This window comes from Canis aureus, chromosome X (assembly GCF_053574225.1).
Source record: "Canis aureus isolate CA01 chromosome X, VMU_Caureus_v.1.0, whole genome shotgun sequence".
In the NCBI taxonomy this organism is placed as follows: Eukaryota; Metazoa; Chordata; class Mammalia; order Carnivora; family Canidae; genus Canis; species Canis aureus.
This window is the reverse complement of record NC_135649.1, coordinates 104836841-104850357: the sequence shown is the minus strand read 5'-3', so window position 1 is coordinate 104850357 and position 13517 is coordinate 104836841. Positions and strand designations below refer to the sequence as shown.

General features: G+C 42.9%; 1 protein-coding gene across 1 annotated transcript in view; it reads right to left on the bottom strand.

The window, feature by feature from the left end:
• The window catches only part of KLHL15 (kelch like family member 15), a 35645-nt gene extending 29873 nt beyond the window's left edge, over positions 1 to 5772 (bottom strand). The window contains exons 1-2 of the mRNA XM_077887418.1: positions 5680 to 5772; positions 4905 to 5105 (exon numbers count right to left, since the gene is read on the bottom strand). The gene's annotated coding sequence lies outside the window, so the exon portion shown is untranslated. The remainder of the gene's footprint in view (positions 1 to 4904; positions 5106 to 5679) is intronic.
• Positions 5773 to 13517: the final 7745 nt, after the last annotated feature.

Genomic DNA, 13517 nt, shown 5'->3' with positions numbered 1-13517 from the left:
ACTATTTTCATAGTAATGATTTTAAAAGTTGGGTTTTTTCGGGCAGCCTGAGTGGCTCAGCGGTTTCGTGCCGCCTTCGGCCGTGGGCGTGATCCTGGAGACCTGGGATCGGGTCCCGCACCCCGCTTCCTGCATGGAGCCTGTTTCTCCCTCTGCCTGCATCTCTGCCTCTCTTTCTCTCTCTCATGAATAAACAAATAAAATCTTTAAAAAAACAAAAATTAAAGTTGTTTTTTCACTTTCATTCTCTCAGTATTTTCTAGAAGCTAGACGTGTGATATGGTTAACAGATTAAATGCAGAAGCTGATAAGAAGCCCATTGTCTTTCATTAAGTCAGACATTAATTAGATCTGCAAAAAGGTAAAAATGATGCCACTCCTCTCACCAAATTTTGTTTGGTTTTGGAAAACATTTAATTTTCGGCAAAAATGCTAATTAGATTTTTTAATTTTCTAGTTTTAACTTAAATTTGGTAAATATAAACAGATACAACCCACATAGCTAGAAGCTCTTTAGGATCTCCAAAATTTTTAATAGTATGAGGTCTTGAGACCAAAAGGTATGATCAAGAGATCAATGCAACACACGCATATACACAAAACATACTTTTCCTACCTCTGCCCTGAAAGACTATTAATGCTATTTATATCACAGAAATTTCTAACAGTTTAAACTCTCTAGTGACCAGTAAAGAAAGAAGTCTAGTGGGGGTAAAATTGGACAGGAAATTAAAGGCAAAGAAATTAAATGCTTCCTTTTCAGTTAGAAGGCTGCCATTCCGATTTGAAGGCAAATTCTAGGCAATTTAATAGAAGACATTTCAAAATTAACCTCCATGTTTATGCCATAAGCAATAATTAAATGCTTTCATATTCCTCCCAAAGCTCCTTAAAAATTCATACAAAATCCTAAGTCATTTGGAACAAAAGCTAGATTCTCAGAGCTTGATATACTTTTTTCAATGAAAAATTTAAATCATTTCATACTACCTTTATCCTCAAACCGGTAGCTTACCAAAGTTGATAACTAATGCAGAAAATCCCATACTTGCACACTGAAAAGAAAATGCAAGGCTTACTACGGATAAAAATAGAATTAATTTCTGAGTCATAAAGTTTCTCACCATTTCTGTAACTTACAAAGAAGAAAATTTAAAGTCTGGGAATCTCAAAGTGGCTAAATTCTCAATCTAAAAGGCAAGAAAAATTTAAAAACAGACTCATTGTATTAGCTCTATCAACAGTCATCTTACTCTTGGATAACACTATTCAAATGGAGAAACAACTCAGTTTAATATGGAAGGAAAGGCTGCATAACTTTAATTTGTTTAATACTGGAAATTCTTTCTTGTCTATCTAAATGTTTTTATAGCTCAGTACCAAATTGCAAATGACCGTTTAACTAAGCTTTTAGGAAGGCTCTGGGTTCTCCAGTCCCAGGTTGGCACCCATTATCCAAATTACTTCACTTTTCAGGTATGTTTAGCATTTAATCATTCTATAATACAAGAAACCTTGTAAGAAAAAAGCCACTCATGCTTTAATGCTATTTTTTCATCAGGAGATTTTCATTTAATGCTCCTCTGCCTATTCCTCAGTACGAGCAGTAGTAGTCCAAGAGTGATGTCATGGAAAACAGCTTCCCTAGCCTTCAGAGATTGGATCCAGTGAGAATTCTAGGAAAAGCCTCTATTGGGGAATAAAACCCCAAATCTTCTAAGTTATTTCCTAACAAGAAATCATCAACATTATAACGTTAACATCCTAGTTCTCTACAAGAATTATTAAAAAACTAAATCTTTTGGAAGGTCCTGATGTTCTGATACAGATTTCCTGCAAATCTTTAAGTGATGTACAATCATTAACTAAATTCAATGATTTTATCAGAGACAAAGGAATAAATTTTCTATCTGTTCTTATTTGTTTCAATGATTCAGCCAGATGAGCTTTAAAGGCCTTATATTAAAAACAGAGTATCTTGAGGAAATACCTTGCCTTTTCTAGTTTCTTCCAAAGTAAAAATTTCTAAATCTGAAAAGGCCTTCCACTTTTGGACCAGTAGCAGTACAACATATACCTACAACAAATATGAATCATGAGAGCCCCTCCAATGATTCTTAAGATGGTTAATAATAATGCTCTATTACTCTCCCCCCTTGTTCATCCTGCCCCGATACACTGGCCTCTTTTGCTGTTTCTTGAAAAACAGCCACACGCCCACCTTAAGGCTTCTACACTCACTATTCCCTCTGCCTGGGATGTTCACTACATTTCCAGATATATAGAGAGCTCCCTCAGGTCTTTATTCCAGTGTCATCTCAGTGAGGCCTTCCCCAAACCCCATCTTTAAAAAAAAAAAAAAGAAAAGAAAACCCAAAAAATCTCACCCGCCCCCACAACCAGAAATCCTCACTTTCCCTTTCTGCTTTATTTTTCTCCATAGTATATTAAAATAGAGGTAACAGGCTCTTTTACTTATTTAGTTTACTGTTGGGTTTTTTTTCTTTTTTTTCAGTTTTGCTTTGTTGTATCCTTCACAACCTAGAAATAACAGCACTTGGCACATAGTAAGTGCTTAATAAATATTTATTTGTTGGGTAAAGAGATAAATTTAATCCTCATAACTCTCCAAGTTCTGTAACTATCCCTGATTTAAAGATGAGAAGAATCAAAGCTCACAGAGGTTAAGAAACTTGCCCAAGGCTATGATTCTTAAGTCGTGGCGTTGGGGGTCCGCCCCACTTCAGAGCCTCTGTGTTTAAACAGTGTCCTACAATGCTTCACCAGTGACTTCTTCAATAAAAAACTCCACACCAACTACACCATTCCAGTTAAGGGGAAATATATGCTAATAAATTAATTCAACCCCTCAAATTAAATATTCATTCTCCTCCCAGTTAATATTATTTACTCTTAAAATATTTACAATGTGAAGGGCAAGCTGACAACAGGCCAGCTAATTTTCAGGGCCCGAGCGAAATGAAAATTTGGGCCCCCTTATCCAAAAGAAGGAAAAAAATGTCATTAAAAGTACTAAAATAAAAAGCCTTCTCCTTTCTTCTGAGGCTTCTCTTGACTTGTCATGGTGTTTTTTTTGTTGTTTAATGCGTTCTAAGTGAAGAAAAATTAAACATTTAAATTAGCATGAATTTTACCATTCACCTTTATATTGAACAATGCCAGTTTTATATGCAGATTATTATACCAACTTCAGGGCTCTTCCGAACACCCACAAAGCCAACCCAGCCCTGGTTCCAAGATTTTAGCCCCAGAGAACCCAAATCAAGGCAGAGAGAAGGTCAAACCTTGAAATTCCTAATAAAGTGGTGATCTGCCAAAATTTTATCTTCAGGACAAACGATAAGTCCAATGTATAAAAGCTAGAACATTAAAATAGGCTCTTCCATTTGCTAATTTAATCCTGCCCGCTTAAATTATTTTGTCTTTTTACACAACACAAAGCCATCCTATACAAAAACAACTGGTATTGGATTATAAAATAAAACATTTCAGAAAAAAATCAGAAAACTATTTGCTAGCTAAAAATAATAATAATAATATAGTTAAAAAATGCTTCTTTCACTTTTTGTGAACCATTTTTAAGCCAAACCATACTACATTTTTGATGTACCCAGTAAGAACAATTCCATACTGTTACACATATATATTATAAATTCTGACAAATAATAAATCCAATTTCTCAAACCACAAATATTTACTCCATTATTCCTAAGTTAAATCAGCAAGAGTGCAAATTAACACCCATTCCCACTGAAAAACTGGTTCTAAACACCTACTAAGTGCTGTGACGATTTAAAAAGAGAATTAAATTATATAAACACTATTACATTGTCAAAAAGTTCAAAATTTCTACATTTCTAGATCTTTTAAGAATCACAGACATCTGAATGCATTTGTAAGCTCTTCAAAAACAATTCTCAAATTAGTAGATATTCAGGCATCCTGTTCCCTAGACACGAAAAAACTGCATTAAAATTGGAGTATATATCTTAAAAGCATTTTCTAAGACACAATTTAATGAAATCAACAAAAATAAATGTAAATTCGGAAAATATGTAAGACTAAAACATAAGTGTTAAATAAATATTCCGAGTAAGAAAAAGGGCATAAGCGGCCTAGAAAAATGAAAAGCAAAGCAGTAGAGTAACGTTAAATTTGAATTAAAGAATACCGTTATTTAAATAAGCAGTTAGCATTTCGTAGGAAGAAGGCCAAGCAACGTGACTATTATATATTTCTAGTCGATTCACGGCACTGCTTCGCTATTCCGTACTTATTGCTTATACTTATAATACGGGGGGGGGGGGGGGGGAGAGGCAGCAACAGTTAGCCACTACAACATTAACCACTCTGGCAAGGGTTACTTAAAAAATTGCTTTGCATTTTTACAACACTTTACAGCTATAGGTTATTTTCACATATATGACCTCATATAGTCCTCGCTACCCTGTGATGTGGCTATTACTGACTAGATTTCATAGATAAGAAACCGAGGTTCGGTAAGCGATTTTCTCAGCGTCACCCAGTCGAACCCAGACCTTCTTATTCCACGTTTTATGCTTCGCATTTCGCATAGTTCTATTTCAGGCATAAACAGAATTTTTAAAGGGAAGGAACGGGTTAGGGAGAAAATAATCATGGTACCTGCAGCTGTGTGCTGCAAAAAATGGCTGAATTATGCTTCTTCCGTTTTTTTTTTCCCCTCCTTAAAAAAAATTATATTTCAAACAATTTAAGTAAACTCAAAGACAAATTAGGTCCCGGCGTCTACCAAATGTTTGACTCGGGTCTGAGCAGAAAAGGCTACCGAATCCGTGCCGGGCACGGGGCCGCGGACGAAGCCCGGGCTCCCGCAGGCCGGCGGGCCAGGGGCGGCTACGCACCTCGGGGGTCTGTCCAGCCTCTAGTGGACGGCAGTCTGCATCAGGAAGAAGCGGGCCGGCGGGCCGGGCGGTGGGCGGTCGGGCGCCGGGATGGCACTCGGCAGGCTCCTCGAACCTCTTACAAGGGGCCGCTCCCGGGCCGGGCCGGGGCGCTCAGGCGGGGGGCGAGTCTGCGCGCCAGCGGCCCCCTCGGAACCAGTCCTGGGAAAGAAGACAGCGCTGAGTCGCGAGTCGAGACAGTCGGGCTCGGCGCGAGGCGGCGCGGCGTCGGGGCCGGGCCCGGCCTTGCCAACACCAGGGGCCTCGCGGCGCCCGGCGGGGCTCGGCTGGAGGACCGACGCGGGGCCACAGGCGGGGGAAAGGGCTGGGGGGCCGCGGGCAGCGGCAGAAGCGCCGGCGGTAGCGGTGTCGACGACGGCGTCTCCGGGCTTCTGCCCCGAAGCGCGCCGAGCCTCAGGATCACCCACGCCGGGGGTGGAGGAAGGCGGGAAAGGGGCGGGCAAGGGGCGGAGCGTGCGGGGCCACGAGCCAGGGGCCGCTCCGGGCCGCGCGCCCCCTGCGGGCCGCAGGAGCCGCCCGGGGCCGGCCCAGGGAGGCGGGGCCCGCCGGCAGGGGGCCCCATGCGGCGTCGTCGCAACACGGAAGCCTGCCACGCGGGTAGGGAGGTCGAAGGGTGGGAAGGCGAGAGTTGGAAAGCAGGCTTCGGAGGCGCCGTCGGCCCCCATCGGCGCCTCGAGGGGGCCCGCGCGCGGGCCGCGGCCCGGAGGGTGTTTACCTTCCCCCTGGTCGAGCGCCAATGCCGCCATGTTTCAGCCAGCGCGCGTCACTTCCGGGACCGGGGGAGCGGGAGCGGGTGTGGGAGCGGGGTGGGGGCAGGGCCGTCCCACGCCCGCGGGGCCCCACGCTCAGGCCCGCCACGCCGGCGGGCCCCACCGAGGGAATGAGGCGGCCGGGCGCTGCACTGCGGGCGCGACCTAACGCGTTTTCCCTCGTGGCGTCGCCGTCGGGGCTGGGAATGCTCGGTGGTGCTCGTCCCGCCGCAGCGGTCCCGCTCGGTCTGCGCGAGCCGGGGGCTCGAGCTACTGCGGCGCGCCCACCCTCCACAAGTTGTGGAGTGGGACGCCCGGGAAATGTCTTTTTGCATCTCGAACACCACGGTGGGGGCGGGGGAATCTGCGACGACGGGGAGGAAGCCTTGCCATAGCTACCTGTTATAAAATTGACTACATCTGCGCCAAATGACATCATTTTTGCACGGCAACTTGCAGGGTATAATTGCGTCATAGTTCACTCGGCTTATTGCACAACAATTACACGTTTCGGAAATGCATTTCCCAGAGGTGGGAAAATTCATGGAAAACGGCATGTCTGCACCGCACAGAAATGTCGGCTCTAAAAGCGCTATTCTATTTGCGTCAAAATAAGATGGCAAGAACGCACATTCAGAGAGCAGTGATTTGGGGAGGTTCTTTTTAAATAAGGCAGCTGTAGCGTTCTAGCGAATGCTTTTAAAATATCGCCTTTTTTGATTTAAGAATATTAAAACTACTCCATAGGACTGCTCTGTAAATTTGTTGTGAAATCTCTTTGTGAGAAAAATGCAAATAACAGAAATACACAGCTGGAGGCCAGTGGTTCTACAACTAACCTTAAATTAAGCCATCCATTGCCCATTTCTAATCCTAAACTGAGGAATTTCTCCTACCCCCACCCCCACCCCACCCCCCGCCGCCATTTTCTCTCTAGACCAATATCCCGATGAATTTACAGTGAGGTGTGTGGCTGAAAGCGATCATTATCTCTTTCTAGCAAACTTGAACATGCCATGTTTCCCAAGAGGCCAAGATAGCACACGGTGTACTGTTTTGCTGAAGTAGCTAGTTCGTGGGAAAAAATAGAGAATCACCTGAACCCTTCGGAAACAGGGAAATAAGCTTACCTTTTCTAACTTAGACTATAAAAACAAGCTTTAAAAAAACTATAAGCCCTAAAATATACTTTAAAGTGGCATACGAAAAAAAATGGCATACGTGCAAGTTTGAACATTTGAGTTTTCAGACCTTATTCTTGAGCATTTAAAAGTAACGAATTTTGATTTCTGTATATGAGCCAAATAACATTAATTTTGAGGTATACATTACATAGGGTAGCAGCGACCTGTCCAGAGAGAAACTTACGTTCTTCATTCAAGCAGGAACCAAAATGTGTCTGTGCTCTGTGTAGCTGGTATATATACCTACAGTGAATGACACAAACCATAAACCATTCTGACCAGTACACCCTTATTATGACATTAACATTACATAGCCTCATATGTGATATTTCATTATGTCCAAAAGGTCCTTTTTAAAAATACTCTCTGAAACTGGGCTGCATCTTTTCACCAAACTATTTACTATGTAGAGTCCATTCCTAGGGGTAAAATGTTCTATGTAATGACACCTCTTTCACTCTCATTTTTTTAAAGTATTTTATCGAAGGGTCTATACTACAGTAAGGAGCATTCTGCTTCCCTGAGACCAAAGTAAAACCACGTCATTTAGATAAACTAACTCCTCCAGGTAATTCTTGTATTCAATTACTTTCCCCACCAATTACTGGAAAGTAATGGGAGCTCCCAAATACCTTGAGGGCATCCTTCCACACTGGTGGATTCCCACGGGGGCAAATGGAAGCTGTCTTTTCCTAGCCCTCTAACTTAAGTGTTTGAGAATGCTCCTCAAATCTGCTACCTTGCAGTCTGAAATGTCCTGAGGCATGCTAGAGGCTTGGGTCTAAGAATGGTGGTAGAGTCGGAAGGAAGTTTCTACCTGGAGGTTCTGAGAATTTAGGATACTGTATAATCTTCCCCTGCCCCACTTTACTTATTTATTTTTAAAAGAAGTCGAGGCTTGGGACGCCTGGGTAGTTCAGCGGTTGAGCATCTGCCTTTGGCTCAGGGCCTCAGGGCGTGATCCCAGGGTCCTGGGGTCCTGGGATCGAGTCCTTGGGCTCCCTGCAGGGAGCCTGCTTTTCCCTCAGCCCATGTCTTTGCCTCTCTTTGTGTCTCTCATGAATAAATAAATAAAATCTTGAAACAAACAAACAAAAAAAGTCGAGGCTTTTTAGAAACCCAGACTCTACAGTAAGGTAATTATCTTGGTAATCACTGCATGTATCCAGCTCCCACCTTAATCTATGGGAATCAAAGAATTATATTTTCAGTGAACTCTAATAAGGTTACATATGCATTCTCTTTCCCCTTGAAAACTGTTTTGACAGGCACTCTATAGCTTTTCAGGGGTTTTAAGGCATCTTGTTGGGGTACAGTCTATCTCAGTCCCTCAAAGTTCAATAGCCTCCCCCCCAAATCAGTACCAATTTCTGCCAGTACACACCAAGACCTATACACTGACACATTCCAACAGGATGGTGGCTGTTGGGCAGCTTGGGTGGCTTAGCGGTTTAGTGCCGCCTTCGGCCCAGGTTGTGACCCTGGGGTCCCGGGATCGAGTCCCACATCGGGCTCCCTGCATGGAGCCTGCTTCTCCTTCTGCCTGGGTCTCTGCTGCGCCCTCCCTCTCTCTCTCTGTGTGTGTCTCTCATGAATAAATAAAATCTTTTAAAAAAAGGATGGTGGGTGTTGTCCTAAACATTATTTTTTGGTCCATATACCACAGGGAACCTTCAAAATGCAATCTGAGGGGTGCCTGGCTGGCTCAGTTGGAGGAGCGAGCAACTCTTGATCTCAGGACTGTGAGTTTGAGCCCCACATTGTGTGTAGAGACTACTTTAAAAAAATAAACTTAAAAAAAAGCAATCTGAGAGGCTCCACCAATTTTCCAGCCTTTAAAATTTGTTGTTTTTACAGCCCAATAAGTTGAGCCTTTATGTTGCATGACTAATCGGAAATCCGTGTCTTCATGAATGTTGGAGGATTCCTAGCTAATGCCTACATACCTTGGTTGTTGCTGGTCACCTGTCCCTTGGAATTATTCCTTGTTTTTTTTTTAAGATTTTATTTATTCATGAGAGACACAGAGGGGGGGTGGGGCAGAGACACAGGCAGAGAGGGAGAAGCAGGCTCCACACAGGGAGCCCGATGTGGGGCTCAGTCCCAGGACTCCAGGATCACGCCCTGGGCTGAAAGCAGCACTAAACCACTGAGCCACCCGGGCTGCCTGGAATTATTCCTTGTAACTTCTCTCCTATTATTTCTAGCCTTCTGGTCTGTCACCACCTCTCCACATTTCTCCAGGTCTCCCTGTGTACTTCCCAACTCACAAACTTGATTTTCCCTCTGGTTCTCTAGCAAAACAAAAAACTAAAGCCATCAGAAGGAAAATTCAATCTCTTTAAACAGGACATGGTTTCTAGAGATCCCTAGACAGGGATGTCTTCTCTGGTCATCTCTAAGTCAGATCTATAGCCATTAGGTGGGAACCCTTTCTTAAGGATAGGAAAGGGAGGATCCCTGGGTGGCTCAGCGGTTTAGAACCTGCCTTCATGCCCAGGCCGTGATCCTGGAGTCCTGGGATCAAGTCCCACATCGGGCTCCCTGTGTGGAGCCTGCTTCTCCCTCTGCCTGTGTCTCTGCCTCTCTCTCTCATGAATAAATAAATAAAATCTTTAAAAAAAAGGATAGGAAAGGGTTTGTCCCGTCTCTATTCCAGTTTCATGAGCCTTTAAACCCATCCCCGGGCCCTGCTAGGAGAGTACCAGATCCCTAAGTATCCGAAAGGAATGTGGGCACACGCAGAGAAAACCTTCAAAGGGTACTCCCCCACCACAGAGTATATTTGAAGTATTTACATTTGTGTTATTTCATCAATGTGGGGAGTTACCTCAATGAAAATGAATTGATAGCTTGACTTAACCTTGTATGACCAAGGGGACTCAACAATGTGATTCTTTCTGGAACCAAATGCTTCTTCATATTTCACTTCCATCCATAAAGCCCTAGCAAGTAATTCTCTGCTGGCAGTTGTGAGAATAACTGCTTTGTGCTTGTGGCCAGCTAACAAGGGTTTAGAAAGATTCAGGTTTGGTCTCAGAGTCCCCAACGCATTGTGACAGGTTTAGACCACATGGGTGCTCTGTGAGCGAGCACAAAGATAGAGGGATATAACCCGGGCTTGAGAGGGTCAAACAAGGCTTCTCAGAGGCAGTAATTTCTTTTTTTTTTTTTTAGATTTTATTTATTTATTTGATGGAGAGAGAGAACAAGAGAGCCCAAGCAGGGGGAGCGGCCGAGGGAGAGGGAGAAGAAAGCAGGCTCCCGACGAAGCAGGGAGTCCCAACGTGGGGCCCAATCCCAGGATCATGACTCGGGCTAAAGGCAGACACTTAACTGACTGAGCCATCCAGGTACCCCATCAGAGGAAGTAATTTCTAAATTCAGTCCAAAGGGAAAGGGAAGAGAGTAAAGAACCTCCCATAGCACAGTCTGTTCCAGGCCTAGGAGAGGCAGCAAAGCAGCTTTATTCAGAGAACTACTGATAATTTCATAGGCTTATAGTGTAGGACACAAGAAGGACAGAGGGAAAAGAAGAAAAACCAGACCGCTGAGTATAGACTGAGGACTTCCTGCGTGGCCTCTCTCACCATGCTTTTTCAACTCTAATACTATTATACTAATGAACATATTAAATGATCTTGCATTTTTACTCCTATATAATTCCATAAACTGTTTACTATAGTAATCTAATCAATACTAATCTACGCTAATTTACTTTTTCATGCCATCAGTATTTATGAGTGCCTACTGTGTGCCAAGTCCTGTACTAAGCCCTGGGGATCTGTCAGTGACCAAAATGTATGACAGCCCTTGCCATTTCAAAGATTAAATAAATGAGGTAATAAATAAGCAAATTATGTGGCCTCAGAATGTGATAAGTGCAATAGGAAAAACAGAGCAGGACAAAGAGATTAGGAGTGTTGAGGAGGAGGACTGTTCCAGTTTTAACTGGGATGGTCAAGTTAGGAGGTTGCGTTTGACTTAAAGCAGGTGAAGGACCAGACTGTGTAAAGCTTTGTAGACCATTGTAAGGGCTTTGGCCACTGAGAAACTGGGAACCACTGGAAGCTCTTGAGAAAAGGCGCAATATAATTCACACTAAGGCTGCTGTGTAAATAATAAGAGTTTAGGCATATGTAATGTACAACATGATGACTATAGTTAACACTACTGTATGGGATATTTGAAAGTTGCTGAGAGAGTAAATCCTCAAAGTTCTCATTACAGGGAAAAAAACCACATTTTTTTCTCTGTATGAGATGATGGATGTTAACTTACTATATTTCACAATATGTTTATGCCAAGTCATTATGCCATACACCTTTAACTTATACAGGGCTGTATGTCAGTAAAACTAAAGAAAAAACCCACTGGACATATAACGCACATACACATATCAATAATAAAATAGGCTATTTAAAAATTTAAGTAGACAAATGTGAAAGCAGGGAAATGGGTAAGGAGACTTGTCTAACAAAGGAATAGAACACTGGCTAAAGGAGAAACTGTAGGAAGTGGCCAGACCACAAATATTCTGAAGGTATAGCCAACAGAGTTTCCTGGATATTGGGATAAAGGGAAGACAGATGTCAAGGATGTCACCTAGGTTTCCAGCCTGAGTGACTGGAAGGATGGAACTGGCATTTCCTGACATGGGGAAGATCTCAAGAGGAGCAGGCTTGGAGCAGGGGGTGGGGGAGAAAGGAGAAGGGGGCATGCCAAGGGGAGGGAGCTATCCCGAACAGGGAGCTGGTGCAGAAGACTAGAGTGTGCTATGCTTACCAGCTGGAGAGATAGGTACTAGAAGTTGCTAAATGTCTGTCATCAATAAAAGGTGCATGAATGTTGCCAATTTAACTGAATAGATTACTTGGAAATGCAGAGTAGACAAGGTCCCCTTGAAAATGAACAAAGAATAAATGTTTAAAAAGCTAATCACTTTTGTACTCCTGCTAAAACAGCAAAAAATAACACTATGTTTCAGAAGCCTCAACATTGCAAGCCACATGTTCATGAGGTGCTTATGAGATTACAAAGGGGCTGAATGAAGTAAAGCAAGGACTGGGCCTGAAGCACTCCAATATTAGGGAGTCATCCAGGAAAAGATAAAGAATTGTCAAGGAGACAAGAGGAGTAGCCAGTGAGATACGGGTAAAACAAAGAATGTGACATGCCAAGCCAGATAGAAAAGTATTGTAAGTTGTTAAACATCCACTATCTATAAAAAACGAAATGAATGTCACCGTTTTTTAATGGACTATATTTACTTTGAAACACAAAGTAGACAATGCCCCCTTGTAAATGAATGTGTGAAAAAGGACAAATTCCTCCCCCCCAAGTTAATCATTCTTATGTTCTTTATGAACCAATGAAAAGCAACACTATACTTTAGAAGCCTCAGGGTACAAGCCACATATTCATAAGCACTGCATTTCAGTAGATGTGCATGAAAACACACACACACACACACACACACACACACACACACACACCAAGTGTGAGCGCCAGAGCTGAGGTGAGTGGGAGCAAAGAAGAGCTGCTATATGGTGTTTGCTCAATGAAAGAAGTGAAAAAAAGCCTTCAGTAATAACTGTTGCCAGAAGCACAGCTTTAGGGTTTGGGGAGTGTGGTTAAGGATAGAGACGGGATTGAATCCAAGCTCTGAGGTTATTTATTGGTTCTAAAACTAAGTTCTTAAAAAAAAACAGTGATTGCATAGCTCTCTTGGGACAAAATGTCTTTGTCGATACAGGGTAGAGAGGGACTTTAGGTAAGTTAGTTCTGGCTGCCACAGCTTGGGGTGGTAGCTGAAGTAGAAGCAGGGAAAGCATTACATGAACAGCAGGGCTCAAGCCTGGCTGAAAGGACCACTGAGCTTCATGCTTTCCAGCGACTTGAGAGAGGAACAGCACTGTTTTGGTGAGGGGCGTTGCAATGCTAAGTATAGGTAAGGCTATCCTGCCTAGCCTAGCCCTGTGGGATTGAAGTTTCAATACTGTTGAAATGGTGATTCTCCCTAAATTGATCTACAGATTCAAAACAATCCATATAAAAACCCGGTAGGCTTCCCCCCCACCCCCGTCCCCCGCTTTTTTGGCAGAAATTGACAGGCTGATCCTGAAATTTTTATGGAAATGCAAAAACTCTAGAAGGGCCAAAACAGTTTTGAAAAAGAACATAGTTGAGAGACTTACACTTTTCAATTTCAAAATGTACTATAAAACTACAGAAATCAAGACAGCGTGGTACTGGCATAAGTATGGACATATAGATAATGGAAGAGTATTTAGAGTCCAGAAAACCCCCTTTTATGGTCAGTTTATTTTATACAACAATGCCAAGGCAATTCAATAGGGAAGGGACTGTCTTTTCAACAAATAGTGGTGGGACAATTGCATGTAAAAAGATTTAAACTTTTGGATGGAGTTAAATTCTTTCCTCACACTTTACACAATAATTAACTCAAAATAGATCATAGGCCTAAATATAAGCGCTAAAACTATCAATATTTTTTTAAAGATTTTATTTATTTATTCATGAGAGACACAGAGGGAAAGGCAGAGACGCAGGCAGAGGGAGAAGCAGGCTCCCCACAGGGAGCCCAGTGCAAGACTTGA